This window comes from Aotus nancymaae, unplaced genomic scaffold, assembly GCF_030222135.1.
Source record: "Aotus nancymaae isolate 86718 unplaced genomic scaffold, 86718_ANA_hifiasm-v0.15.2.pri h1tg000022l_1, whole genome shotgun sequence".
NCBI lineage: Eukaryota > Metazoa > Chordata > Mammalia > Primates > Aotidae > Aotus > Aotus nancymaae.
The window spans coordinates 46,382,639-46,406,336 of NW_026988435.1; the positions used below are offsets into that span (position 1 = coordinate 46,382,639).

The following is a 23,698-nucleotide window of genomic DNA, read 5'->3' on the forward strand; positions in this document are numbered from 1 at the left end:
CTGTTCTGCCTGACCCGTGTCTTCTGAAACTTGTTAGGCCTTGCGTTATGGTCCAGCACATTGCCAAATTTTAAAACGTTCTGTGTGTCTTTGAAAAGATTCTATTCTGCAGTGTTAGGGACAGCATCGTGTGTAGATTCATTGAATCAAGTTTGTTAATAAAAGCTTGTGTATATATACGAGCTTATATTGGTATGGACCCTTGTTCTATAGCAGGGGTCAGCAAATTACAGCCCATAGGCTAAGTCCGGCTGGCTACCTGCTTTTATAGATAAAGTTTTATTGGATCACAGTCACACCCATTTGTTTATGTCTTGTCTAGAGATGCTTTGGCCTGGTGGGTTTGCCTGTTTATTCTTGCAGTTGTATCAAGTTTTGCTTTATGTACTTGAGGGCTGTGTTATTACGTGATGCAGGCTTAACATTTTATATCTTCCTTATGAATGATGTGACTGTGACTATGAAATGATCTTACCTTTCTGATGCTTTCTGCCTTTCAGACTTTGTCTGAAATTAACGTAGTGGCACCAGCCGCCTTTTGTTTACTGTGTGCTTCGCATGTCTCTTTTATTCTTTTGTTTTTAACTTTTCTGTATCTTTAAGTCTTAAATGTGTCTCTTGTAGACAGTGCATGATTGGAGGCTTTTTTAAAATTGAAGTTTGATAGTCCTTTTTTTAAGTCTGACAACTAAAAAAATTTAACTGGATTATTTATTTGGTTTACTTTAAATGTAGCTACAGATCTTTGCATTTAAATATACTGGCTCCCGTTTTGCCGGCTTCTTGGTCTGTGCTGACTGTTTCCTTTCCTTCTCCCTGCTTGCTCGTTTTCGAGTCAACTCTTGATGCTTTCATTTTCTGCCCTGCACCGGTTTGGATGTTCTGGACTCTCTGTTCTTTGATTGGTTTCACCACAGCACAACATTCTCATTAAACACATCTACAGTTAACCTGTACCTTTCACGCTCGGGAATATCCAAGGACCTGCGGGCCTCCTTGCCTTTGTTAATGCCCCTTACAACTAATAGGCTGTGTATTTACATTCCCTTTTTTATTCCCAAGGTGGAGTCTTGTTCTGTTGCCCAGGCTGGAGTGTAGTGGTGCGATCTCGGCTCACTGCCACCCCTGTCTCCTGGGTTCAAGCAATTCTCCTGCGTCAGCCTCCGAGTAGCTGGGATTACGGGCACCCACCATCATGCCCGGCTAATTTTTGTATTTTCAGTAGAGACAGGGTTTCACCACGTTGATCAGGCTGGTCTTGAACTCCTGACCTCAGGTGATCAGCCCGCCTTGGCCTCCCAAAGTGTTGGGATTACAGGCGTGAGCCACCTCACCCGGCCTGTGTATTTAAATTCTTTTTTACTTTTGAATATCATAAGACATTGCTGGATTATTACTTTTTTTTTGGAGAGACAGGGCTTTGTCATGTTGTCTATGCTGGTCTCAAACTCCTAAACTCAAGTGATCCTCCTGCCTTCGCCTCCCAGAGTGCTTGGATTACAGGCGTGAGCCACTGCGCCCAGCCCGGATGATTACGTTTTGTGTTAGATTTGCACACACTTGCTGCTTTCTTTGCCTTTGTGTGTTGCATCTCAGACTTCCTATCTGGGATCACCTTTTCTCCTTGAAGTGCACGTGCATGAGCAATTCCTTTAGTCAGAGTGTGCTGTGGCAAACCCACCCCTTTTTTGTTTGTCCAGAAGCGCCAGTTTTCCCTGCTCCTTGGGGGACGTGGGTGCTGATTGCAGAACTCTCGGTGGGAGTGGCTTCTCTCTGCACTCGAATGTCAGCTTTCGCTTGGCGTCAGCATCTTTGCCTGTGAAGAAACCCTTGTGAGGCTGTCCCTGCTTTGAAGGTAATCTCCTTTTTTTCTCAGGTTGCTTCTAAGATCAAAATGAAAAACTTTTGTGCTTCAAAGGACACTATCAAGAAAGTGAAAGGAGACCACAGGATGGGAGAAGATGTTTGTAAATCACAGATCTGGCCAGGGCCGTGCATCCAGGGCCTTTGAAGGTCTCTTAGAAGTCTGAGTGGCTTGTGACGGAACCCCCTTCTGGGACGTCCTTGCACTTACCGAGTGCCTTGGAAGGCTGGCAGACAGGGAGGAGGGCACCCTGCCGCCTGTGCCTCGTGTGGGCTGGCCGCAGTGAGCCGCAGCAGCGCTGTGGCTCTGGCTCTTGCCTTCCTTCCCTGTTCAGAGCACCCCTCCCTATCTGCTCCTGCCACTAAGAATCACTGTTCCCCCGGGAGGCTTCCCAGGCACCACCTCATGTGCCCAGCGGCTGCCTAGGCCCCGGGTTCTGTTGGGCGTTGAGAGGAGCTTGGGAGAAGCTGTGACTGGGAGTGGTGGAGATTTGCAGCCCAGTGCCAGGGTCCTCTTGACCTTACTGAAGACGTTGGGAAGAGGTGATGACCTGAGAGGAGTGTCTCAGGTGTTATCGGCACATGGGCCGCCCTTCCAGCACTGCCTTCTCCTTTTGCTGATTAGCTGCAGGCTTGCCTTCTAGTTTAACGTGGGCAGGCAAATCGTCCTGCTGTTGCATTCTGACATCAAAATGTACTTTGAGTGAGAGCCCTTCATTGAGAGTAAATGATCTGGAAGTAGAAAGAAAAAGGCAAAGCTTTTGTCCTTCTCAAGAGATGGCTGTTGAACTGGCTCTGCCAGTCAGGCCCCTCTGCAGCTGATGTTCCACTTTAGACGCAGGCCAGTGTGCTTGGAGAGGAAACTCCTGCTAGGTCTACTGGGGAAGCCCATTCTGGACAAGCAAGAACTTGGATTTAAGATGCAATATTCCAGCTTCCAATTCTAGCCATGATGGAAGATACAGACCAAATTTCACAGCCTACCTGAATCAACCAGAAGGCCAAGCAAAAGTGTGTGAAGCCACAGGCTCAGACACTGATGGCAGGCAGTGTGGACGGTGACCGGAGAGGGGCATGATGGGAGTGAGCCCTTGGCAGCCCAGCTTGTCACCTGCAGAGTCTCCGGCCGCAGGGCAGGGAGGGGAACCAGGAACTGGTGGAGACGGAGTGTGGCGTGAAGGGGCCCCAGGAAGGCTGGAATGCCCAGAGAAAAATATGGGAGAACAGGGAGTTCCATAAAGAAATTGCTCTGGAGAGCTGGGGAGGGGCCCTCCAGCCTTTGTCTGAGTGCTGACCACAGGTGCGTGTGGGAATGCTGACGGGGTGAGGGAAGGGGGCGTGGGAGAGCAGGGGTGGCACAGTCCCCGAGTTCACAGGGTGGAGTGAATCTGTGTGCTCAGTGGCCAGAGGGAGGGACTCACCACTCACGTTGTCCTACAGAGGTCTGCTCAGGACTCACCGAACAGAGCTTATGAGTGAGACCTGAAAGAATCAAACCGATTCTAGGTTGACTGCTCCCAGAACAAAGCCCGGTGATGGAGGGTGGCAGCAAATCCAGCGTCCGGTACCAAGTTCATGGTGCCCAGCAGCCTAGCAAAAGTGGCTGCCATACAGAAAACTCGGAAGAGGAGAAAAATCAGTGGTTAGAAACATCCAGGCTAGACACGGTAGCCCCCACCTGCAATGCAGCACTTTGGGAGTCTGAGGTGGGAAGATCGCTTGAGCCCAGGAGTTCAAGACCAGCCTGGGCCACATAGCGAGATCCTGCCTCTAAAAAGATATGTGTTTTTTTGTTTGTATTTAAAAATAATTAGCTGGGCATAGTGGTGTGCACCTGTAGTTCCAGCTTCTTGAAGGCAGAGGCAGGAGAATCCCTTGAGCCTGGGAGTTCAAGGCTGCAGTAAACTATGATTATACCACTGCACTCCAGCCTAGGCAACAGACTGAAACTCTGTTAAAAAAAAATAAGAAGGAAAGGAAAGGAACAGATTCAGATGGATCTATATCCAGATGATAGAGCTAGCAGACAAGGATGCTAACATGACATTAATCAATGGTCCATGGGTTCAGTGTCGGGGAAAATATGGTAAAAATAAAGACAAAATGGAAAATATAACAGAAGACCCAAAACCGGGCATCATGGCTCATGCCTATAATCCCAGCAGGTTGTGGGACTGAGGTGGGAGGATTGTTTGAGCTCAGGAGTTCAAGACCACCCTGGACACACTATCTGTACAGAAAAATACAAAAATTAACTGGGCGTGTTGGTGCACACCTGTGGTCTCAGCTACTTAGGAGGTTGAGGTAGGAGGATGGCTTGAGCCCAGGAAGGTCGAGGCTGCAGTGAGCTGTGATCATACCACTGTATTCCAGCCTGGGTGACAGTGTGAGACTGTCTCAAAAAGAAAAAAGACCGAAATAAGTCTTCTAGAAATGAAGAATAGGCTGAGTGCGGTTAATGGTAGATTAGACATTGCAGAAGGAGAGATCAGTAGACTTGAAGACACAGTGCTTCATCAAATGAAACACAAAGAAAGACAAAAAAAAAAAAATGGACAGAGCATCACTGGGGCCATGTCGAGCTGAGTGACATATGAAACTGATTTCCGGAAAAGAGGCGCGTGTGGTGGAGAATACCTGAAGACAGTAATGGCTAGAATTTTTCCAGATCTGATGCAAACTCATTCCGAAGAAGCTCAACAAATCTCAAACAGAAGAAACACGAAGGCGTTCACCCCAGCACACACCATCATCCAGTTGCTGAGAACCCTAAAAGCAGACAGAGGCAAATGCTATCACGTACACAGGAACAGAGACAAAAATTAGAACCCGCTTCTGATCAGAACGGTACAGTCTGAAGACAATGGAGGAATCCCTTTAAAATCCGGAAAGCAACACTGGACACGTATCTGCAAAAGCAGTGACCCTTCACCCTGCTTTATGCTGTATTTACACATTCACTCAAAATGGATCATAGACCTCAATGTGAACGCTGAAACTGTAAGACTAATAGAAGAAAAATCGGTGATATATACATCGTCCTTGTCAGTTTGGGCTGCTATAAAAAAAGATTAACGCTGACTGGCTGGCTTAAGTGGCAGACATTTATTCCTCACGGTTCTGGAGGCTGGAAGTCTGAGGTCAAGGTGCTTGTAGGTTTGGGGCCTGGTGAGGGCCTCTTCCTGGTCGTGCCTCCTATGGCAGAGAGAGAGGAAGCAGCTGGCTGTGTCTTTTTGCATAATGGCACCCATCCCATTTTTGAGGTTCCTCCCTCTTGGCCTAATCCCCTACCAATGGCCCTGCCTCCAGACATCACGTTAGCATTTGGACAGGGGATGGTGACTCATACCCGTAGTTCCAGCACTTTGGGGGGCTGAGGCAGGTGGATCCTCAAGATGAACCTAGGCAACATAGCAAAATGCTGTCTCTACAAAAAAATTTTAAAAATTATCTGGGCATAGTGGCACACACCTGTCGTCCCAGCTACTTGGGAGGCTGAGGTGGGAGAATCACTTGAACCCAGAAGACCGAGGCTGCAGTGAGCCGTGATGGGGTTACTGTGACTCCAGCCTGGGTGACAGAGCGAAATCCTGTCTCAAAACAAAACAAAATATGGATTTGTGGCTGGGCAACAGAAACGTTAGCCCAGTGTCTGTGGTGGAATATTATCCAGCCTTAAATGTGAATGACATGATGACAGCTGCCACCATGTGGATGAGCTCGAGGACATGATGCTGAGTGAAATAAGCCAGTCACATAAGGGCAAATAGTGTATGATTCCACTAAATGAGGTCCCTAGAGTGGTGAACTCACAGAGACATAAAGTGGGATGGTGGGTGCTGGGGCTGTAGGGGGTGGGGAGTCAGTGTTTAATGGGGACAGTGTCTCTGCTTGGGAAGATGAAGTTCTGGAAATGGACAGGGCTGCTAGCTGCACAGCAGTGGGAATGTACGTAACGCCCCTGAACCACACACCTAAACATGGTAGATTTTATGTTACGTGGACTTCACAATTTAACACAAATGAGCGAAGATGAGCTTTTTCCTGGTTGTGGGGCAGGCAGGCTAATGGTCTGCTAGCGGGGTGCTGGGCTGTGTAAGGTCTGTTCTTCAGCATGAAAAAATCCAATGCGAAGGAATTTATTCAGGCTCCCGGGTGAGGTTCTGCGGTCCGACAGGAGGGGCTGGAGATGTCGCACGGACTCCTCTCAGATGTGGGGTTTTATAGGGAGTGAGGGAGCTCCATTGGTTGTGGGAGAGCAGGACTGCTATTGGGCAAGTTACAAGCCTTTACCTAGGACTTGGCTTGTTGTTGGTTCGAGTTACTTGGCTGCTATTGGCTGGAAGGACTCGGCTGCTATTGGTTGTTAAGACTTGACTGCTATTGGTTAGCAAGAGGCTAGGGTTACAAGTCCTTGTTTGCATACTGGGCTCTTTAAGGGGAGACTGTGCAAGAAGGGAAGAAGGGAGCATGCATGAGCATGAGCCTGCTTGAGCATATCCAAGCTTTCGGAAAGAAAAAAAAGGAGGGGGGTGGTGGTGGTGGTGTGTGCGTCCGTGCTCCTGGAGAGGCAACCGGCCTTACATTCCGACCTTTTGATGATAGATAGAGGGCGCCGCTCTTTCTGACTACTTCCTGCCGAATAGGGGCGAAGTAAGGGGGGCAGGTCAGTTGGCTGGTACCTCGACTGAGAAGCGGACGAAGGGATGAAGCAGCATTTAGTTAACAGCCACTCGTCCAATTTCTCACATACGAGGTTGTAGGAACCTGAGAAGAAAAAGGGCCATTAGTAATAGCAAACAGTTACAATGATAGGAGTGATGATGGGGGTTAGCCAGGTGAGCATGGGGTGCCACCAGCTTAGGGACAAGGCTCCTGTATTTTGCTTTTTTCGGAGGTCTTCCTGGAGATGGTGGAGAGTGTTGATGTTCTCCTCTACTAGGCCTGATTCATTGATGTAGTAGCAGCATTCTTCCTGGAGAAACATACAAGTACCTCGTTTTTCCGCTGTCAGTAGGTCAAGAGCCTGTCGGTTTTGGAAAGTTACCTGGGCTAGCAACGTGATTTGTCGCTGGAGGGCGGCCAGAGAGGCGGCTGATGCTTCATTGGCCACACAGAGCTTGTCTTCTAGTTGAGCGGCTGAAGTGACACTGTAGCCCATGGCTCCGCTTCCTATTCCAGCGGCTACCAAAGATGATGCTAAAGAGAGGCCGACTACTACAGGGAGGAAAACAGCTCGTTTGTTTCAGCAAACGGGGAGGCGTAAGGAGGGATAGGAACTCGGCTTGCCCATGTACCTTCAACTGTGGGACTAGAGTAACAGGTACGCAGGGGGAGGGAAGGGAGGCATTTATAACCTTCCTTAGGGTCCCATTACACCGAAAGTATCCTCCCGGAGGTGCATAGTGGGTGGATCTTACTTTTACAGTCGTGTTGCAGCTGGAGCTGTCAGTCGTTCCGTAGCAGAAGAAAAGACCTTGGGAGTGTGCCTTGAACAGCGGGATCCCTGTTAAGGTGGTGTCAGGTCCCGTAGATATTGTGACAGGCTGAACCTGGTCTGGAGGGGAACTGCGGCTAAGGGAGGTTTGTTAAGGGAGGCACATAAAAACAAATAGTGAAGTTTATGGCTTTGACTAGCATTAGCCAAGAGAAAGGTTGGGGGTGGTTGCACCTTCATTATCACCCTTATCATCATCACTGTCATTACTGCAACCTTTATCATCACCACCTTCAGCATCGTCACCTTTACCGTCACTACCATTACCATCATCACCATCACCATAACCTTCATTATGATTATTACCACTGTTACCATCATCACCATCGCCTCTGTCGTCACCTACAACATACCTTCATCGTTACCTCCATTATTACCTTCATCATCATTACTTTCATTACCATCACCATTATTAACAGTCACCTTCATCTCGAGGGCCTGAGTCAGTTAGTTAAGGTGGCCCCACGCTGTAGGTGCATTGGGGAGGTGACGTGCCTCGACGGTGGCTGAATCTGTGACTACTGCATGGGCCGCGTTTTGTCGCCCCTCGGCTGTCACTATTGAACTCCCATTTACAGAAAAAGGCAAGGTCTGGGCTAGAGAGAGGAAGGTTAGACAGGCCCTTCTGATGTGTAACAAATGCATCCATTAGTTTAGGACAGGAATGGGCTGGGGAGGGGGAATGGGATGGAAGAGGAAACAAAGTAGCCGAGTTGAGTAGAGAAGTGGGATGAAGGCTGACTGAAGGATTTTTAAAGAGAAAGTAAGATTCAGAGTGTAGAGAAATAGTAAAGAAGGACTGAGACCTGGGAGGGTACGCTAGGCCCTGAGTAGGAAGAAATAGTTAGCTCTTATATCCACTAAAAAGGAAATGGACTTACCCGCTACCTGCAGCATTACCCTGGGCTTGGCAAGGGTGATGGGGGTCCTCGAGTCCGGACTACGTCAGTCGTCCAGAAGGCCAAGAAATTCAGACGAAGGGATTGCTTCCTGCGGACCGGCCTGCTCCTCACATAGAGGTGCGGGGAGTGGGCCTGTGGTCCGGGATGGGCAATCAACCTTCCAGTGTCCAGTCTGTTTGCAGTTTGGGCAGGGTCCGGGAGGTGGACGAGGACGGGGGCACTGCCGGCCCCAATGTCCTTCTTGACCACATTTGAAACAGGGCCCGGGCGGGGCCCTTGAAGCACTTTGGAAGGGTTTTGATGGACCTCACCCACTGGATGTCTGGGGGGCTGCCAGCCTCAGGGCTGCTACAAGAGCTCGCGTTTGGAGGCCTACCTTCTGCCGTAAGTGGGCCTGTCGGGTGGCCTCAGCTTTATCCTCTCGGCCGTTAAAAACTTTAAATGCCATGTTTACCAGGTCCCGTATGGGAGTTTGGGGGCCCTCCTCGGCTTTTTAAAGTTTCCTCCTTATATCGGCCGCCGACTGAGAAATAAAGTGGGTGACTAGGACTGTAGCTCCTGCTAAGGAGGCCGGATCCAGCCGGGTATGGAGGATCATAGCGTTAGTCAAGCGGTCAAGGAAGGCGGCTGGGTTTTCACTGGGTCCTTGAGTTATTTCCCTTAACCTATCATAATTGACTACCTTTTGGGCCACGCTTTGCATGCCCGCCAGGAGGCACTGTAGCATCTGGTCTCGGTGGCGGCGGCCATCTCGACCGTCCTGATAATCCCAGTTAGGATCAGCCTCGGGGACCGCTGCCGCGCCTACTGGCATCTGGTTGTCAGTTAGGTGTACCTGATTAGTGTGTTCCCAGGCTACTGTAAAAATCCGGTCATGCTCATCTGGGGTGAGGGTGGAGGATAGGATTACAAACGTGTCATGCCAGGTTAAATCATATGCCTGAGTAAGGTAGCGGAATTCTTTGGTGTAAGCAGTAGGGTTGGTGGAAAAAGATCCTAGGCGTTTCTCAATGGCCGATAGATCAGAGAGGGAGAAGGGAACGTGCACTCGGACAATGCCCTCTGCTCCGGCCACTTCGCAAAGGAGGGAGGCTTCGTCGCTAGAAGCACAGTGTGAACGGGTGTGTGCACTAACAGGAGAGGCCACGTTGGGACTAGGAGAAGGGGGGTTAGGAGGTGGAGGAGCTGAGGGGGATTGAGGTCTGTCATTGGGCGGAGGATTATTAGGTCGGGCCAGCGGAAAGGAGAGCTCCTCAGGCGCGTTGGGGTCGGAAGAGGAAGAGGAGGAGGGTGGAAGGGCTAAGGACCAGGAGGAGGTTTCTTTGGCTAGGAGTACTTGAGCAGCGGTACAAGAGGAACAGAGAGTGGGACAGGAACAAAGATACCAGAAAGCCAGCACGTATGGAATTTCTGGCCATTTACCGTTCTTTTTATAATAACTATCCAAGTCTGTTAGGACATTAAAGTCGAATGTGCCCTCCGGAGGCCACTTGGACTGATTGTCTAGAGGATACTGTGGCCAGGCTACGGTGGAAAGGGAGAGCAGCCTTTTCTTTTTTATGGAAAGCCCTAGTTTGGGGAGGTTTTGGACTAGGCATCCCAATGGCGACTTGGGGTCTATGCAGGAGTTCTGGTTCCCCATAGTTGGCTTTTATAGGGCAGACAAAAGCGTGGAAGGGATGGGGACAGGTATTACACTCACCACAGGCAGAGATATTCTTTTCCTGAAGACGTGGTTGAGGGAGTTTTCCGGCAGCAGTAAATATGAGGAGAAAGAAAGTAAAGGGAGACAGGGCTAGGGCTATTTGAAAATTAAAGGGCACATGGCAAATTAGAGGCTACAATAAAGACACATGTAAAAGCGACAGACAAAGGGTGGGTGCCCCCCAGGTGGGAGACCAGTCTGATGCCTTCCCAGCCACGTCCCCAAGGGATGTTTCAGGGGCATCTTGGCTAAGGTGTACCCCTATAATCCCCAGTCCTGGTCACCTCAGGATGGAAGTCCGGTAAGACAGCTCTGAGGTGAATCACCGTTATGCCTTATGACGTCCCTGTGGAACCATGGGTTGAGGCCCACACAAGCCCCGTAGCTGTTAGGCCGTGGGACTACACATAAACTCACTCACTCACTCGCACTGGAATTAGGAAGAAAAGGAGAAAGATAAAAAGGTAGAAAGTGGCCGCCATCTTAAGGGTGCGGTTCAGCCGCCATCTTAAGGGTGTGGTACGGCTGCCATCTTAGGTGAAAGAGAAAGCTAAGAGCAAGAAGCGGCCGCCATCTTAAGGGCGCGGTCCAGCCGCCATCTTATGGGTGTGGTACGGCTGCCATCTTAGGTGAAAGAGAAAGCTAAGAGCAAGAAGCGGCCGCCATCTTAGAGGTGCGGTCCAGCCGCCGTCTTATGGGTGTGGTATGGCTGCCATCTTAGGTGAAAGAGAAAGCTAAGAGCAAGAAGCGGCCGCCATCTTAAGGGTGTGGTCCGGCCGCCATCTTAAAGGTGTGGTCCAGCCGCCGTCTCAAGGGTGTGGTACGGCTGCCATCTTAGGTGAAAGAGAAAGCTAAGAGCAAGAAGCGGCCGCCATCTTAAGGGCGTGGTACGGCCACCATTTTAGGAGAGAGAAAGCTAAGAGCAGGAAGCAATTGCCATTTTGAGTAGGAGAGAAAGAGAGAGAGAGAGAGAAACCGAAAATGCAGTTTTTTAATTAACCGGAGCCTTTATGCCAATGGGCTAGTTCCAAATTTAAAATAGAGGTTTTTGGTATAAGCCGGGGGGTAATGGGGCTTCTGAGTACCCACACCTCAATCGCTGCTGCGGGGGTGGTCAGAAGAGCGGCTAGGCACCCCAGGCCACGCTTACCGAGCACCGAGGACAAGAGGGTTCAGGAAAGTGGGGACGTCTCCCTCAAAATCCTGACCCTGAGAAGCCCCTCACGGGGAGAAGACAAGAGTGTAGGGACGTCCCCTCTTACACTCAGTCCTCGAGAGAGGAGGAGTCCCCGACGCGGCCGCGATTGCGAGCAGGGAGTCCACGAGGCGAGGCAAGCAGCGGGAGGGATAGTGGGCAACAGAAGTCTTACCTTGCGGTGAAAGGGCTGCTCCCTGGTCCGGCTTGGTGTGGAGGAGTCAGTTTCCCCCAGGAGGGGTCTTACAACTCCTCCCGGGTTTTGGCACCACTTGTAAGGTCTGTTCTCGCCGAGTTTAAAATGAAGAAACTGAGGCCAGCATGAAAAGATCCAACATGAAGGAATTTATTCAGGCTCCCGGGTGAGGTTCTGCGGTCCGACAGGAGGGGCCGGAGAAGTCAGGCGGACTCCTCTCAGACGTGGGGTTTCATAGGGAGTGAAGGAGCTCGATTGGTTGTGGGAGAGCAAGACTGCTATTGGGTAAGTTACAAGCCTTTACCTAGGACTTGGCTTGTTGTTGGTTTGAATTACTCGGCTGCTATTGGTTGTTAAGACTTGACTGCTATTGGTTAGCAAGAGGCTAGGGTTACAAGTCCTTGTTTGCGTACTGGGCTCTTTAAGGGGAGACTGTGCGAGAAGGGAAGAAGGGAGCATGCATGAGCATGAGCCTGCTTGAGCATGTCTGAGCTTTCGGAAAGAAAAAAAAGCGGAGGGGGGGGTGTGCGTCCGTGCTCCCAGAGAGGCAGCCGGCCTTACAGGCTGGACTTTGGAGGAGCCCAGGGCTGCGGCTGGCGGGGCTTTGGGAGGAGCGGGAGAGCACAGGAGGCTGGTGGGGCTTTGGGAGGAGCGGGAGAGCACAGGAGGCTGGCGGGGCTTTGGGGAGAAATGGGAGCGCACAGGAGGCTGGCGGGGCTTTGGGAGGAGCGGGAATGCACAGGAGGCTGGCAGGACTTTGGGAGGAGCGGGAGAGCACAGGAGGCTGGCAGGGCTTTGGGGAGAAGTGGGAGCGCACAGGAGGCTGGCGGGGCTTTGGGAGGAGCGGGAGAGCACAGGAGGCTGGCGGGGCTTTGGGAGGAGCGGGAGAGCACAGGAGGCTGGCGGGGCTTTGGGGAGAAATGGGAGCGCACAGGAGGCTGGCGGGGCTTTGGGGAGAAATGGGAGCGCACAGGAGGCTGGCGGGGCTTTGGGAGGAGCGGGAGAGCACAGGAGGCTGGCGGGGCTTTGGGGAGAAATGGGAGCGCACAGGAGGCTGGCAGGGCTTTGGGGAGAAATGGGAGCGCACAGGAGGCTGGCGGGGCTTTGGGAGGAGCGGGAATGCACAGGAGGCTGGCAGGACTTTGGGAGGAGCGGGAGAGCACAGGAGGCTGGCGGGGCTTTGGGGAGAAGTGGGAGCGCACAGGAGGCTGGCGGGGCTTTGGGAGGAGCGGGAGAGCACAGGAGGCTGGCAGGGCTTTGGGAAGAAGTGGGAGCGCACAGGAGGCTGGCGGGGCTTTGGGGAGAAATGGGAGCGCACAGGAGGCTGGCGGGGCTTTGGGGAGAAATGGGAGCGCACAGGAGGCTGGCGGGGCTTTGGGAGGAGCGAGAATGCACAGGAGGCTGGCAGGACTTTGGGAGGAGCGGGAGAGCACAGGAGGCTGGCGGGGCTTTGGGGAGAAGTGGGAGCGCACAGGAGGCTGGCGGGGCTTTGGGAGGAGCGGGAGAGCACAGGAGGCTGGCAGGACTTTGGGAGGAGCGGGAGAGCACAGGAGGCTGGCGGGGCTTTGGGAGGAGCGGGAGAGCACAGGAGGCTGGCGGGGCTTTGGGAGGAGCGGGAGAGCACAGGAGGCTGGCGGGGCTTTGGGAGGAGCGGGAGAGCACAGGAGGCTGGCGGGGCTTTGGGGAGAAGTGGGAGCGCACAGGAGGCTGGCGGGGCTTTGGGAGGAGCGGGAGCGCACAGGAGGCTGGCAGGACTTTGGGAGGAGCGGGAGAGCACAGGAGGCTGGCGGGGCTTTGGGAGGAGCGGGAGAGCACAGGAGGCTGGCGGGGCTTTGGGAGGAGCGGGAGAGCACAGGAGGCTGGCGGGGCTTTGGGGAGAAGTGGGAGCGCACAGGAGGCTGGCGGGGCTTTGGGAGGAGCGGGAGAGCACAGGAGGCTGGCGGGGCTTTGGGGAGAAGTGGGAGCGCACAGGAGGCTGGCGGGGCTTTGGGAGGAGCGGGAGAGCACAGGAGGCTGGCGGGGCTTTGGGAGGAGCGGGAGCGCACAGGAGGGTGGCGGGGCTTTGGGGAGAAATGGGAGCGCACAGGAGGCTGGCGGGGCTTTGGGGAGAAATGGGAGCGCACAGGAGGCTGGCGGGGCTTTGGGAGGAGCGGGAATGCACAGGAGGCTGGCAGGACTTTGGGAGGAGCGGGAGAGCACAGGAGGCTGGCGGGGCTTTGGGGAGAAGTGGGAGCGCACAGGAGGCTGGCGGGGCTTTGGGAGGAGCGGGAGAGCACAGGAGGCTGGCAGGGCTTTGGGAAGAAGTGGGAGCGCACAGGAGGCTGGCGGGGCTTTGGGGAGAAATGGGAGCGCACAGGAGGCTGGCGGGGCTTTGGGAGGAGCGGGAATGCACAGGAGGCTGGCAGGGCTTTGGGAGGAGCGGGAGAGCACAGGAGGCTGGTGTAGCTGTCGCAGGAATTGTGGCATCCGGACGGCCCGAGGTGGTCCCACTGTTCCAAGAGCCTGCAGGGGGCTGAGTCGCTTTCCTGTGTCCTTCCTGGGGTGTGGCCTCTGGCGGCTCGGGGACTGTTCATTTATGAGCCATCTGTCGGGCCTCCTGGCCAGGCAGTGGGAAGCAGTGTGCCAGCGACGCCCTCAATAGCCTTGACCCTGATGTGTAAGTTGCGGAGTGTTTGGTTGTTCGGGAAAGGATGCTAATGTGTGCTCGTCAGGTTCCCTGACATGCAGCCTTTCGGGTCGTAAAGTGGCTGCACGTGTTTGGTCACACGCGTCTTTCCAGTCCTGCACAAGCACGTTGATATGTGTGCCTTTCACTTTCAGGCTGGTCCAACTGGAAGCCCTGAGGACAGCTGCTCCCACTGGCTCTGCTGACCTTGTGCCTTGGTGAGTGGCAGCGAGGCTGCCCGACACAGGGCGCCGTGTGTGTGTGTGTGTGTGTGTGTGTCTGTCTGTGTGTGTCTCTGTGTGTGTGTGTCTGTGTGTGTGTCTCTGTGTGTGTGTGCCTGTGTGTGTGTCTGTGTGTGTGTCTGTGTGTGTCTGTGTCTGTGTGTGTCTGTGTGTGTGTCTGTGTGTGTGTCTGTGTGTGTGTGTCTATGTGTGTGTGTCTGTGTGTCTGTGTGTGTCTGTGTGTGTGTCAATGTGTGTCTGTGTGTGTGTCTGTGTGTGTGTCTGTATGTGTGTGTCTGTGTGTCTGTGTGTGTGTGCCTGTGTGTGCCTGTCTGTCCAGTGTCGGGGTCCGTGTTGGCCCTTGATGCCTCGTTGATTACTTTTTCTTAAAGGGGAATATATTTTAACCTTTGCTATGGCTAACAGAATATTTATTATGATCTCTTCTCATTTGTCCAAAACCCAGACGAGAAAGTTCAAGTAACTTTGTTCTCTTCCTGTGAGGGATGAGCTGAGCTCAGAGGGGCTGAGCTACAAATGCCGCTGGACTGAGGTGCCTACCAGGGCACAGAGGGCATGGGGGTCACCTCACAGGGCTGCCCTGGCTCTGTTAGCAGTCCAGGAAGTCCACCCGTCTCCCGGAGACTGGCTGGGAGCTGTCTGTTTAGGATGGGGCAGACATGGGGCCTGGGGTCAGCTGCACGGTCCCCGTGGGGAGCTCAGCTGGCTGAGGCTCTTCAGTCACCGGGTGGACCCACGGATGGGGCAGCTCCTCCCTGCTCCTGGGGGGCAGTGCCCTATTCCGACTCCTTTTCCACTGTGGAAAAGGGGGTTGGTGCCCTGCTCCTGGGGGCCACTCTCCTCCAGAAGCCCTGGGTTTGGCTGACACACAGAGTTGCCCGGCTATTCAGTCACCGGGTGGTGGGCCCAGGGATGGGGCAGCTCCTCCTGTGCTCCCATGGCCGGTCCTTGTAGGGTTCCTGCCCACTGCTCCCATGGGTCCCATGCCTGTTCCCAGGCCTGCCGCTGTGGCTGATCAGGCTGCAGGTCCCTTCCAGGTGGGCCTGGACCCCGAGTCCTTCTCCCGCTGTGGTTGCTTTGGACCTGGGAGGTTTCTCTCCTCCAGATGCTGTTGGTGGAGAGCAAATCCCATCCCTGATGTTCCGAGGCTCCCAGGTGAAACTCACAGGCCCAGCTCTTGGGAGGCAGGCTAAGCCTCCTGTGTCATCATCACACACTGAGGGTGTCCAAAGCTACCATTTGATAAACACAAATGTGAGCAGGTAAACGTGAGCAGGGCTGACGTGACCAACGCCAAGCTCGGGCTTTTGAAGGTGCAGTCACGGCTGACTTCAAACAGTGTCACTGACCGTGTGGGCCGGGTGCTGAATGCTTCCTTAGTTTTCAAATTAAAGTGACTGTGTTTAGTGTCTCTTTTTGTTTTTTCATTTGTTTGAGACGGAGTCTCACTCTGTCACCCAGGCTGGAGTGCAGTGGTATGATCTTGGCTCATCGCAACCTCCACCTCCTGGGTTCAAGCAATTCTCCTGCCTCAGCCTCCTGAGTAGCTGGGACTATAGGCACGCACCACCATGCCCAACTAATTTTTATATTTTTAGTAGAGATGGGATTTCACCATGCTAGTCGGGATGGTCTCGATCTTTTGACCTCATGATCTGCCCCCCTTGGCCCCCAAAAGTGCTGGGATTACAGGCGTGAGCCACCGCGCTCGAGTTTTTATTAAGACTACTTATTTGAGCGGATACGATAAAGATACTAATGATGCCATAAAGACACGGCGGCTGCTCCCAGCTGACTGGCACTCGGAGCTCGCCTCTCTAACATTCTGAATTCACAGATGTTTACTTGCTGCTTTTGCTCATTGTTGATTTAATACTTTGCCTGTGGCTTAAACTGTTAAATTGTTGCAAATTGCCGTTCTGCTCAAAAGAAACTTGACTTATCTTGTGTCCCCTGGCTGAGCTTCCGCATCCCCATTCTTCTGCGTTTCCTTTGGTCATTGTTGGGCTGTACTCCGGGCTGAGAGTGGGGCATGGGCTTCTGCAGTGACGGTGGGCTGCGGGAAGGCCTCCAGCAAGGGCTGGGGGGCCGGGGACTTCGGATCTGTGAAGTGCAGTGTGTGGTGCCCGGGGGAGGTTTTGCTTTTAGGGGAGAAACTGGCCAAGGTGTGCCAGGCATCAGCAGACCTCTCCCAGTAAGAGGACATTTCAAGAAGATGAGGATGGTCGTCGGCTTGATTTTTGTTGTCCCCTTTCTGGGGACAGGGACATCACGGTTCTGTAACACCTGAGGTCTGGGAAAAAGAATGGGAAGAAGGGCAGGTTGGAAACATCGTGTCTTTGGGGTCCAGTAATAGCTGCAGAACGACCCGAATCAGATTTACAACCGAGCTTTCAGCACGAGTAACGACACTCACAAAACCGGGTGGCCGTCAGTTATGGGGCACACCACGTAGCACTTTTGGGAGGCAGGAAAGATTGCAAAACTCAACAAACGAGCCCCCCGCCCAGGCTGGTGGCATTAATAACGAAATCTATAGCAAAACATTTGCTTGTGACTTGTACCAGCACCTCTCAAAAGGTGTCCAATATCTAATAAACACCAGAAAAGGCATGCAACCTAGTTGGTTATCAGAGAAATGAGCTTTTAAAACCAGAAATGTTGTATGACTGCACAGTCAGTGGATTGGCTAAAACCAGCGAGGCAGATGGGACCCGCGCTGTTGAGGAGGTGGGATGCGGCGTGATGGAGGGCTCGTTCCTTGTGGTGGCTGTGACTTGACCTCTTCATTTTGGAAAACTCTTGGACCATAACTTCTAAAGCGGAGCAAACCCATGGCTTGTGACCCAGCAGCTCCCCTCTGGGGCGTGAACCCACAGCCAGGCCTGAGAGCGTCATGGGCGCTGTGTTCATCAGACCCGTGTGCTCTGAGGAGGTGGACTCTGGGTGGACACGCTGCTGTGGATCTGCCCAGGGAGCAGCTTGGGATGAGGTGCGTGGAGACAGCCCCCTCTGCCTGGGCGAGCTTACACCCATATGCTGGGTGGAAGCAGCGCAGTGGGTCAGCACGTGTGCAAGGCTCATATGCATGCAGCTCAGAGGCAGGCGGACCTGGGGGGCAGGGGAGCAGGAGGCAAAGGAGGCCCAGGGGCTGTTTTTTTCTTTCTTCCTCTCTCCTTCCCTCCCTCCCTCCCTCCCTTCCTTCCTTCCTTCCTCTCCCTCTCCTTCCTCCCTCCTTCCCCTCCCTCTCTTCCTTCCTTTCTTCCTTCCTTCCTCAGGGTCTTGCTCTGTCTCCCAGGCTGGACCTCAGTGGCATGATCTCAGCTCACTTCAGCCTTCAACTCTCCTGGGCTCAAGTGGTCCTCCCACCTCAGCCTCCCAGTAGCTGGGACCATAGGCATGTGCCACCACACCCGGTTAATTTTTTTTTTTTTTTAAATAGAGATGGGGTTTAGCCATGTTGCCCAGGCTGGTCTTGAACTCCTGGGCTCAAGCGATCCACCTGCCTTGGCCTCTGAAAATGGTGGGATTTGTCTGGGTGCTGGTCAGACTGGACCATCTGTGGAATTTCGTCCAGCCGCTCACTAAAGATTTGCGCCCTTCTCTGTATTTGTTACACTTTACCAAAAAGTTTCCCGTAAAATCGCACCATGGAAGCGTCACAAGAGCTTACGTTTTCAGTTTCATCTGACTCCCTCTGTGACAATATGAGCTTCTACAAAACAGCAGACCTAAAAAGCAACAACACCCAAACCCGAAACCCCGGCAGACCGATGCCATGCTAAGGCCCCACGTTTGACACTTCCCCTGCCTGGGTGTCGCACGGCTCCCTGTGCTGCAGACCCGGGGACAGAGCAGTTTCCATCCACATAGGAGCACAGGGACGGCTGTCTTGGGAGGAGGGCGCTGGCTCAGGCACCCCGGGGGCGCTTTTGCGTTCTGTGTGCTGGAAGACCTCAATGCTTCAGAGCCTAGATTATATGGGAAAATGCGTTTGTGTCCCAAAGCTGGAGTGAGATTTCCAAGGTGGGTATGAGGCACTGGGCAAGCTTCACTTGTGCCCGAAAGCACAAGCTACCAGGGCTTGAGGTTAATTTGGTGACATCTAGAGCTGGCAACTTTGTTGGGGTTGGTCATCCCCGGCCCTGAGGACTGCGGGGAAGGAACAGCTGCCCTGAGTGCAACACCAGCCATGTTCACACACGGCCACCTGCCAGCCTGACCTGTGCGTCCAGCCCCTCTCCTCTCCATCACAGAGGTGTCCCATCAGGGAGCATGCGGGCTGGGAGGTTATGGAGCCCGCTGTGTATGACTCGCCGCATGATTCACAATGAAGCATTTGCTTTCCTGGGCCTTGGTGACCGGTCTGTGAAATAGGCAGGAGCCCAGCTCTTGGGTAGACAGAAGGTAAGGGTGTGGGGTTGGGGGAGCGGGGCAGGGGCCCGTGGGGCAGCACCAGGAGACGAGAGGGGGCCTATGGCCTTCAGCTCCGGGTTCAGGACTGTGGAGCATCTGCAGCTCTTAAAGCCGTGGTTCTTTAAGAAAAGGCTAATTGCAGAGGACACTGGCTGGCGAGGGTGAGATCAAAGCCCATTCTGCGTCAGTGTGGTGGCCTGCCAGCTCCAGGCTGCAGAAGTCCCTCGTCATCTCATTTCCTTCCCTCCCTGTGGAGCGAACCGTGTCGTTTGCATTTTTTGGATGAGGATTCAGGCTCAGGCTCAGCTCACGCGGTCCTGATGCCCCTGCTGTGCTCTGAGGTTGGCCTGAGTCTTCTGCTCCCGGGTCCTGCCGTACCCCCGTCACAACCAGCCCTGCCCTGGAGAGAGAGCCCGGTGGGAAGGACCCGGGAGCAGCCGGGCCTCAGCTCAATGGGACTTCGTTCTTCCCTTTTGGTTTTTACTTGCTGGTTTTTCTTTGTATAACAAACGTTGCCTGATAAGGAACTTCTTCCAACTTCAGGAAAGGCTCCTCCCCGGCCTGGGTGCTTCGAGGGCCCCACTGGCCAATCCTCTGACATCACTCGGGGTGGCTTCCTCAGAAGCCACAGGCCCCTTCGTCCGCGTCCCCTTCATGGCAGGCGTGAACCACTCACTTTCGATACACGTTTTAAGAGGATTTTAAAGTGTTCTTGAGTCTTTCTTGGATAACAAAAGGGATCGGGACGGTGCCTTCCCATCATATTTGTTTCAGGTCTCGTCCCTCCTGGCTCTGCCCTCCTTGCGAGAGAGCCTGGCTCCCAGGCCTGCAGGCTGGCTGTGGATCTCCAAGGAGCCACTGGGTGGGGCTTTGTTCTCAGCTTCAGGGGGAGCTGTATGGGAGCCCTGGGCTCCCATCCTGAGCATTATTCACCTTCCTGCAGGGTCTACCTGAATGCTAACCCCGCGGGGGGTGGGTGCGGGGAGGCGGGGAGGGGGGCCCAGGGCTCATCATGGAGACGGTGGGGTTGAGGAGTAAGCCCCCAGGTCCATGCATCGTAGCCCCCAGGGCACCCTGGGCTGGGAGTGTAGGAGACTTAGGACACATCCCGGAGAAGTGAGGCCGGTGTGTGGTGTGAACACCCTCAGCGTGACCTGTGTCTGGGATCCCCCTGTTCGTGCATTCTCGAGCGAGGGGAGCCTGCAGGGTGTGACTCACACCCACCTCTGGGACATGGAGGACAGAGGCGGATAGAGATGACCCCCCTCTGCGTTCCTGGGCTATTTCTGGGGAATGCCTTTTTGGCCCTGATGGCAGCCGAGGGTTTGTGCCAGGCTGGCCCTGCGCCCGTGAGAGGGTGCTAGGCTGCAGAGATTGGTGGCCGATGCCCTGGAGGAGTGGAGCACAGGTGTCTCCCAGCAGCTGTGGCCGCGCATACTGCCAGCAGCGGTCTCGGGTCCTAACACAGTGAGGTGAAGGACAGGTGGAGGGGAGGGCCCAGAACGGACGGCCTTCCCTCTGGAAGCAAGAGAAAGCCAGCGTGCTGTACGCCCGCGGGGACTGCAGGTGGTGGGTGTTCCCGGCCACTGTGTGGCTCTCACCCTTTTGCTGTGCGTTGGAGGAGGAATTATCTGTGGCTCTGATGTGTGCTGTATACGAGGGGAGAGCAAAGGGTTCAGACTTTGATCTGCCAAGCTGTGTCTCGTGAAGTCAGGTATTCTGCAAGGGAAGCTTTTTTCTTAGGAGAAACAAATCTCATCAGTGTTGAGGACAAGATTGTGCTGTTTCAAGCACCAGAGACGGAGGGTTGGAGGTTAATGTGCACACAGGTTTCCATTTGATATTCACATCTTCATTACAAAAGTAACACACGCCTATGAAAATTAAACATGTAGCCAAAGCTAATAATTAAAATTGCATTCTTTGCTCCATCCCAAATCCCACTCTTTTTCCTGGAGGGAACCACTGTAAGTGCTTTGTGGTTTATCCTTCTAGAGTTTATAAAAAATACACATAAGAACATGTGTACACACACACAGCTTCCAAAAATGCACTTACACGTCATGACTTCTCTCTGCGTAACCTGATTTTGACTTGTTTTGGGAAACTTTCACCACACATAGATCTACTTTATTTAAAGAAGGACTTCCTTTTTTTATGCGTGTCCTAAAGAGATTCCTATAGACACACACACGTGTGCATAAGAACTGTCTGTGTGATGGTATCACAGCACAGTTGATTATCAATCTCCCGGAACCAGAGTGTGCTTTCAAGACTGGAAATGTGTGCGTGTGGTTTGGAAACTGTCCTAGAACTGCGCTCTTGTCTCCTATATCATGGGCTGGGCGGGGTCAGAGCGGCCTGTCCTGTCCAGCGCAGCGAGGCCTGGCCGGGAAGAGTGTGGCACTGGCCCTTGCAGCTCCCTGGCCTCTGGTTGGCTCCGCCTGGCCCAGATGCCGCCTCGCTGGAAGGCGGACTTTGCCTCCTGCCTGCTGCTTCTGTCTTTCTCTCTGGCTCTGTTCCTAAGTTCAAAAGGTGGCAAGGAGGCCCTGGGTGCTCCGTGGCCGGGGCTGCAGACTCCTTTTCCACTGCGGAGTCGCTGTGCTCTGGAGCATCCTGCACAGGCTTCCTCCTGTTGGAGCACAGGTAAAGGTTCTGAGCATGTACATTTCTGCGTGTTGTATTGACCGGGTTGCCTGCTTTCACTAGCTGGCCGCTCCCCTGCGGTCCTCTGAAGTGCAGGGCAGCAGAGACGGGGGCGGTGGCCTTCGTCTGACCGTGCCTGGTCACGAGGCTGCTGTGTGTCTGCATCTGTGTCTTTTCTCAGACACTGCCTGCCTGGTACCCCCTTACTTCTTGGTGAATGGAATTCAAAGCAAAGCTGCCCCTGGAGCTGCCGGGCCGGACCCCAGCACGTCTTGCCGCGTCAGTCTGGCTTTATGTCGGGGTTCCTGGTGGAACTCCATGGACTCACGGGCATGGTGGCACGGGGAGCCTGGGGGTATCTTAGTCCTCACAGGCTCGGCTTGGGCATTGCCCTCAGTGTTCTCCTCATCACTTCCATGGGAATTGGAATCAGGAGGTGTGTCCACAGCAACACACAGGCCTGAGCTGGATGGGACCACCGTGTTCCTTCAGCCCAGCCTGCCACGGTGGCAGAGGACAACGCTGGGGCCACGGGGCAAGGGTTGTGTGAGCCACGTGTCCTTCCTAGTGTGGCCTTGTCTCCCTTCCTCGCCCCTCCCAGTGAGGATGAATGTCTCCCCAGGAAGCCGCTGGCCATGGGGCGGACCTGGCGAGGATGGCAGCCTGCCCCCGCGGGCGCCCCTGTGTGCTCTGGCTACCAGGAACGTGTGGATTTTCTGTGCAGACGATCGTGTCATGTACAAATGATGAAAGCTTGCTCTGTTCTGTCTAATCTTTATGTCCCTCCTTTATTCGCGCCATGCCAGTGGCTGCAGGAAGTGCCCTGAGAAACGGGGCCTCATGCCGACTTCTTTCTTAATCAGTGGTACGTGGCCATGGACTTCAGCACCTGCCTATCCTGAGACTAAATGCAGCAATCCTGTCGCTTCTCTCCTTTAATCCTTACTGTCAATAGTCTCGTTAATTGGTTTTCTATAGTAAACCATTCCTGTGTCCTGGGATAAAGCAAACGTGGTCATGATGTTTTGGTAAAGTCCTGGCTGGAGTCAGTTTGGAAATGTATATTTACTGTGACTGTTCCATCACTGTGCGAGTGTGAGGCTGGCCTTTCACTAAAGGGCCCTCTGCCTGTCCCTGACATATACCGTGGTACCTCTAGTATTTGCCCAGCGAGTGAAATGCTCACTGTGGCCTGTGAATGAGCACCTGACCGGAATAGTAGTGAATGTGTCCCCTTCGGGGACGCAGACAATGAGGACGTATAATATTTTGCACCAGCCCCTGCTTTACTGAGTGTTTTTACTGGAAAGCAGGGTTGAATTTTATTGTGTTGCCTGTCAAACCTTCTTGTTAAAAAATCAAATGAACTTTGTTAGTCAGTTTCCTCACAGCAAACCATCCTTGCATTCATGAAACAGATCCACTTGGTCATCACGTATGTGTTGGCTTTTTAATGTGCTGTTAGCTCTGTTTGCTAAATTTTAAAGAAATTTTTGCCTTCATAGTCATATGAAAAGCAGTGGTTCTCAAACTTATGGGCTCTTTACATTCTTAAAAATTGTTGGGCTGGGTGCAGTGGCTTATGCCTGTAATCCCAGAACTTTGGGAGGCCGAGGCGGGCAGATCACGAGGTCAGGAGTTCGAAACCAGCATGACCAACGTGGTGAAACCCCATCTCAACTACAAATATAAAAATTAGCCAGGCATGGTGGCACGCGCCTGTGGTCCCAGCTGCTCAGGAGGCTGAGGCAGGAGAATTGCTTGAACCCAGCAGGCAGAGATTACAGTGAGCTGAGATTGTGCCACTGCACTCCAGCCTGGGCATCAGAGCCAGACTTCATCTAAAAAAAAAAAAAATTACTGGCCAGGCACAGTGGCCCACGCCTATAATCCCAGCACTTTGGGAGGTCAGGGAGGGTGGATCACCTGAGATTGGGAGTTAGAGACCAGCCTGACCAACATGGAGAAACCCTGTTTCTACTAAAAATACAAAATTAGCCAGGTATGGTGGCACATATCTGTCATCCCAGCTACTCATGAGGATGAGGCAGGAGAATTGCATGAACCCAGGAGGCAGAGGTTGTGGTGAGCTGAGATCGCGCCATTGCACTCCAACCTGGGCAATAAGAGTGAAACTCCATCTCAAAAAAAAAAAAAATTATTGAGGGCCTGGTGTGGTGGCTCACACCTATAATCCTGGCACTTTGGGAGGTTGAGGTGGGTGGATTGCTTGAACTCAGAAATTTGAGAGCAGCCTGGGCAACATGGCGACATCCTGTCTCTAAAAAAATACAAAAATTACCCAGGCATGGTGGCGCATGCCTCTAGTACCAGCTGCTTGTGAGGCTGAGATGGGAGGATCACCTGAGCC

The 23,698-nt window shown here is 53.3% G+C and overlaps 1 protein-coding gene across 1 annotated transcript in view; it reads left to right on the plus strand.

The window, feature by feature from the left end:
* The first annotated feature begins 14,172 nt into the window (after positions 1-14,172).
* AGPAT3 (1-acylglycerol-3-phosphate O-acyltransferase 3) overlaps positions 14,173-23,698 on the plus strand; it is an 82,253-nt gene continuing 72,727 nt past the window's right edge. Inside the window, exon 1 of the mRNA XM_064380206.1 lies at positions 14,173-14,241. The gene's annotated coding sequence lies outside the window, so the exon portion shown is untranslated. The remainder of the gene's footprint in view (positions 14,242-23,698) is intronic.